This window comes from Lissotriton vulgaris, chromosome 9 (assembly GCF_964263255.1).
Source record: "Lissotriton vulgaris chromosome 9, aLisVul1.2, whole genome shotgun sequence".
Taxonomy (NCBI): domain Eukaryota; kingdom Metazoa; phylum Chordata; class Amphibia; order Caudata; family Salamandridae; genus Lissotriton; species Lissotriton vulgaris.
This window is the reverse complement of record NC_141697.1, coordinates 787,449,142-787,456,266: the sequence shown is the minus strand read 5'-3', so window position 1 is coordinate 787,456,266 and position 7,125 is coordinate 787,449,142.

The window sequence follows — 7,125 nt, the reverse complement described above, 5'->3', positions numbered from 1 at the left end:
AAATACTTCAGTGGTTCTCGGGCGGGGCTGGCAGAGTAGGGAGACGAGTGATTTTTACTCCTGACTGCTTGGCCTTTCCAGGCAGAATAGAGAGGCCGACAGCAAAAAGTTACAGCAAGAGGCATAAAGGCTAAAATAAAAAGGCAGAAACTATGGGCAAGGTATGAAAAAGAGGCAAAGAAAAGTACAAGAAAGAGGCAAAAAAGGAGAGCAGAAAAGAAGCACATTATGTTTCTGGATAATGTTTTTGTTCTAGATAAAGCTCAGGCTCATTTAGGTCTGGATAATGCCTAAAATCTCTCTGATATTGTCAATTCATAGACCCAAACAACTCTAGAAAGACCCTGGTCTCACTAAATTCTAGATAAAGATCAGGCTAACCCAACCTGGATAAAGCCAGGATTCACTCAGCTCCTGATAAAGACCAAATTCATAAATATAAAAACCAGAGACACTACGCTCCTAATGTTGGTCAGACTCATTCATCTTTGGGTAAAGTCTTGGGTCACTCAGCTCTGGATAAAGCCCAGTAACTTTACAGACAGTGGATTTATTCATGGTCATGTAATCCCATCACCCATGTTCACTGCCCTATCTCAAACAAAACATCAGCACTGTTCAGAACATCTCAGACTAACACATCGGCTATGATATCTGCCTAGGCTCATACTGAAAAGTCATGACCACTTTCCAGCCTAACATTACAGTGCCACATATCTCATCACCACTGTCCATCCTCACACTCCCATACATTATCTGATCACTGAAAGGCCTCACTCGGACATCGACACTGAACTCACAATAACTGTACAGTTCATCTCATTTTGACACATGTCCTAATCAGTATACAACCTCATACTAATTAATGATTACTATCTAGCCTCATCCCTTAAGATCTGACTGATCAATCTCACATCAACACACAACCATTATTCATATTAACACACACACTAAGAAACCATGATCACAACCTAGATATATCCAATGACCCACAACCTGAAATGACTGTCCTGCTGCATGAATATAATACACATGTTAACTCTCCGGCATCACCCACACTAAACGTATGATCACTGTACAGTCCTATCACAAGGACATTCGTCCAATGAATAGCATCATACATATACATCAGTTACATTCAATGCCTAGCCTCACAGTTGCATATGTGGGAGCATATTTTCAAATTAAAATACTGTGCCTAATTTAGGTTTGCTTTAGTTGACATGGCTAGGCTGCCCTGTCTGTAGCATTTAACCCCTTAGCTGATGAGCCTTTCCCCCGAGTGCTAAGCCCTATTTTGGACATGTGGAGTAGTTTGCACTTAGTTAAACATGAGCAATGGGACCCCCTCAAACATGTAAATTATGGCCCTGGAACCGAGGGGAAAAAGAATACACAAAGCTAGAAGGGTGTTCCTACAGTGGCCGTATCATTCAGTAATGTGTGCACTTAGGCCTCCATAACTTTGCTCACATATGGTATCCACGCAATATTTGCCTCCTTTTTTTCCAACATACTGGGGATTCTAAATGTACCCAGGGTTTGTGGATTACCTTGGAGGGGACTGAGAAAATAGGCAAAATATAGCTACATTTAGAGTGTTTTTTGGGGGGAAATAGGGAAAAAAATGTTCTGGAGAAAAGTGTCTGTTTTTTTCCTAAAACTAACTTAAATGGATGGTTTGCTGTGCTCATGTTACCATCTTCCCAGTTTTCAGGAACATGCATAGCTAAATTAAAAAATCTATTTTTTTACCATGGTTTTGAAATTTTTAAAAGAGGTAACCCATTTTTTCTATTTTTGTGCTTTGGACCTACTTTATGGTGGAAAACAGTGTGAAACCCATGGGTGAGCCACAAAAGCTATAGATTTATGAAAATTAAACAACATTCTGAAGTCAGCAAGGGATCACATGTGTTGATCCCACAAGGTATTCCCAAAGAAACTAACTGCTGAAAAAAGAAATATTGAAAATGAGTAGGAAAAAATGGCCATTTGTGCCAATATTTTCATCTGTAACTTTTTGTCAGAATGTCCGATTTTCAAAAGAAATAAACCATTACTTCATTACTTCAACTAGACCCTTCTGGTTGTGGGAATATTTAGGGTTTGTAGGTACCCGAGGTACACTGATCCAACAACTGAGATGCACTGTACAATCTTTTTTCATTGTGTACCGAGTATAGACCTATTCATATGGTGAAATATGTAGAGAGAAAAATGGGTGTCAAGAAAACCAACATATATCTGTAATGAGTACAAGATATGGAGCTTAGGAGCAGTGGTTATTTGTAATCTCTGAATTTGCGGGTACCCATGCTAGCATGTGATGATTCAGAGGGCATTTTTCAAAATGGCTGCTCTCTTACACACTGACTTACGTTTGGAAGGTACAAATGCAGCAAAACCAATTGGTAGTAACATCTGTTCTACTACTTGTTCCCACATGCCATGTAGGGAAATAAAGGACTGAGTTACTTGCATGGCTCTCCCAATGTTTTCTTACCCAGAAGCCCATGCAAACCTCAAACATTGAGCAAAAAGCACATTTTCTTCACATTTCTGTGATGGGAAGTTATGGAATCCACTGGGAGCCACATATTTCCTTCCGCCTAGAATTTTCTTTAGTCTGGCGATAAAAATGGTACCTGTGTGTGGGTAGGCCTAGTGCCCGTGACAGGAAATGGCCCAAAACGCAACATAAACATGTTACATTTTTCCAATGAAATTAACGATAGCTATAGATTTTGGGCCATAGCTCAGCCAGCACCTGGGAAGTGTAGGGAAGTCTAGAAAACCTGTACATTTCTTAAACTAGACACCTAGAGGAATCCATAATGGGGTGACTTGCATGCCTCTCACCAGCTTTCTTTACCCAGATCCCCTTGCAAGCCTCCAAGTTTGACTAAAAAAAATACATTTTCTTCACATTTGTGTGATGGAAAGTTCTGGGATCTGTGTCGAGCACGAACGTCCTACCACGTAGCATTGCCCTAAGCCTCCCGGTAAACATGCTCCCTCGTGGGCACTAGGACTAGGAGGAGCCACACAAGTGGCTTAGCGTTTTTATCAGCAAAGGTGGGGTAACACTGGGTGGCCGGAATTTTGTGGATTCCTGTGTATTTCAGAAATTCACATCAAAGAAATGTAGAGAAAATGTGTAATTTCAGGCAAAGTTTGAAGTTTTCGGGGCATTGTGAATAAGAAATCCTTGTGGGACCTAAATGAGGCACACTACCCTGGAATCCACTGGTTGTCTAGTTTTTAAAAATGTCTGTTTTTCGTTGGTTTGCATGGGCGGTGCCACAGCACAGCCCCAAATACTGCAGCTGCCCCTATTGCTTATCTCTCAATGTAGTGCTTTAGGTTTTTTTTGTATGGTGGTCTCTTGTCCACCGGCACAAGTGGGATACCTTTCTTATCGGGAGATGTGTCGTAACTCAGGGTGATAGGAAATTTGTGGCTCCCAGCAGTTTCCAGACCTTTCTGTCACAGAAATGTGAGAAAAACTTTTGTTTTTTTTACCTAAGTTTGAAGTTTGAAAGGGCTTCTGGGTAAAATTACCCAGTGAGAGCTATGGATGTTGTGCACCTCTGGACTACCATTGGTTGTCTAGTTTTAAAAAATGTGTGAATTTGGTAGGTTTTTCTGGGTGGGGGCACAGACAAGCCTTCAAAATCCATGGCTACACACAAATCAAAAACAGAGTGGTTTTCAATGGAAAAATGGAAAGTGTCCATATTGTGGTTTTAGCACTTCTAAGACCTCCCACACGAATTGGGTCTTTTTCAATGATGAGCCCTGTTGAAATTCTGGGTGGTTGTGAAACCTTTGGGTTACAACAGATTTCAAAACTATCCATCACAACAAATGAAGGAGTGATCTTGGCCATTTCTCCAAACTTTCAATTTTGCAGGACATTGTGGGATAGTGAGTGGGACGAATACAAGTTATACCATCCTGTACAGCTGTGGGATTAAATCAAGGTTTGTCACTGAACTTTCAAAATGACACCACCCCTTATATAAATTGGTTTTGGCACCTCCAGAAACGCCAGTTTGGAAGAACAGATACTAGTCATAGTTTCAGAATATTGAAACTAAGCCTTGTGAAGGTGCACAATATAGACTCGGCAAGGCACCAACATCTTTATCGATCATTCACGCACCACACACACAAGAGTTTCATACCGCCAAGGGCTCAATCCAACACATAAGTGCACTTACATCAACATACAGCCCCATTCAAGGGCCCATCACATTCGGATGCCACGGGCTGTAATACCCAATCAAACCAACTCTTACCCAGTCATCAACCAACTTGCATACAAACACACCACAAACAAACCTCTTCACACATATGGCCAGACATGTGAACAGTTGGTGCACCAACAACCTTCACAAATGAAAAAACAAGTTTGACTGCTTTTTTACTACCTGTCATTTATTCTCATTTCCAACTTTATTTTAAATAAAAATTTAACAGAAGTACATAAAAGTTGATTTCTTACAAACAGTTTGATTACAGTACTTCAAAAACCTATCTACATGAGTTTTAGATAAAAACGATAAAATCTGAAAGTTTATTATTATTATCATCAAGCAATGCTTCATACAGTAATTATTACACAGAAAATGTCATTTTAAGACAGTTATCTCAAATCAAGCTGTGACAGAAATTCTTTAAGATATGTTATCCCTGGCCATTCAAGTACTGTATACTCTAAGATTCATCTATAGCAGACAGTTAAACATGTTTTAATATTAAATAGTTTAAGCTATTCTTGATAAATTCAACTATCAGTAATTTCAAGTCATTGGTGGAAAATACCCTATATGGGTGTATAAACCCTAATAGTCATATCAATCGTTTAAACCAAAGTTAAATGACGAGCTGGGCTATACAGTCACTATTAGCTTGCTATATTACAGTGGGCACACATTTCCAGAGTTAACCTATAGATAAACTAGAGGTCTCTCAAGTTTTTATGGCTGTCCATAAAAATGAAGCAATCGCAAAACATACATATGGGGTTTCTAGTTGTTGAAAAACTGACAAAACTGCAGAATGAGGACGCAGTTTAAATTTCCTCAGTAATGGAACAATGAATTTCTTCCTCTCTGAAACGTACAATGGACGGTAAAACAGAATATGTAAGGTCGATTGATTTGACTTTCCATCACAAGGACATGACGGAAGGAAGTTTATTTAATATAAATTTGACGAATAGCCCAGCATTTAAGGAATGTAGTTTAAACTAAATCTTATCAAAATATAACAGTGCTGGGGGTTCTTTATAAAGGAGAGATAAGAATGGGAACCATACAACACAGGAGGTAAGCCATGATATATGATTATTGTACCTTTTCCTTTGTTCCCTTCCTATCTATTGATTGTGCTTTTGACCATAACAATTTCTTTGATTTAGGGAAATGTTCGCAAAGATTTGGAGTGTCATAAAGGTTAGCTAAGCCCAGGGAGATAAAAGACTGAAATTCTAAGAGCATGGTCTAATTTCATAATATCTTTTAGCACAAGTTGATTTCAGTGCACCGTATTCCTGTTCCATATTGATAACCACAGTAATAGTGTGGCCATTCACGGATCACTGTCAAAATATCGAATTCAAAAATATAGACTACCTTAAATATCGATGACAAAATATAGAATGCAAAAATATCGAAGTCCTATCTACAAACAGGTAAGTACAAAAATATCGATTCAAAAATATTGTTAAAAAAATAGTTAATCAAAATATTGATGTTTTTAAATATCTTAAAAGTAATTTAAAATTAATAAAATATGAAATATAATTAACCCTTTGGGGGTGCCGCGCGGCGCTCCGACGCTGGTGATGGAACCGCTCCCTCACGCCCCTCGGGTGGGCTGTGCTTGTGACAGAGCGGTTCCGTCACGTCCCCGCCCGCTCAATAGAACGCGACGCGCAGGCGCAGCGAGCGGGCCGTGACGGAACCGCTCCGTCACCAGCACAGCCCACCCGAGGGGCGTGACGGAGCGGTTCCGTCACGAGCGTGGGAGGGATTAACTAAAACATACTTAAATACCCTTAACTTTATTAAATAATTAATTTAAGTTAAAAAAAATAAACATACAATTTTATTTTTTAACACATATATATATATTAACATAATATTAAAAAAATATATACAGTATTATTACCGTAGGATAGCGGGAGGGTAAAATTTACTATTCCCACTCCAGTGAGTGCAACAGTAGGGAAAGAGTTGGATAGCTTAGGGGTAAAAATTACTATTCCTACTCCAGTGAGTGCAACAGTAGGGAAAGCGTTGGATAGCGGAAGGGTAAAAATTACTATTCCCACTCCAGTGAATGCAACAGTAGCGAAAGCGTTGGATAGGGTAGGGGTAAAAATTACTATTCCCACTCCAGTAAGTGCAACAGTAGGGAAAGCGTTGGATAGCGGGAGGGTAAAAATTACTATTCCCACTCCAGAAAGTGCAACAGTAGGGAAAGCGTTGGATAGCGGGAGGGTAAAAATTACTATTCCTACTCCAGAGAGTGCAACAGTAGGGAAAGCGTTGGATAGCATAGGGGTAAATATTACTATTCCCACTCCAGTGAGCGCAACAGTAGCGAAAGCGTTGGATAGCGGGAGGGTAACAATTACTATTCTCACTCCAGAGAGTGTAACAGTAGGGAAAGCGTTGGATAGCTTAGGGGTAAAGATTACTATTCCCACTCCAGAGACTGCAACAGTAGGGAAGTAAAGATTAAATATAGTAATAAAAATCAATTAAATATCAATACCAAGAAAAAATTAATTAAAATAAATTACCAATGTAATATTATATAAAAATTAATCAATTAAAAATACAAATAAATATTAGTTATTAAAATACATTACCTATTAATACAAATTAATTACCAATTAATAATTAACAATTAATTCAAAATGAATACCAATAAATAAAATAACATATTTAATTAATTACAATTAAATTACTTCCCACCCTATTCCCCTATAAACCCACAACCCGCTACGGAAAATAAATTAATACAATTAACATAAATATTAATTAATCAATTAATAAAAATCAATTGCCAATTAAAAATTAATTGATTATCAATTAAAAATTAATTAAC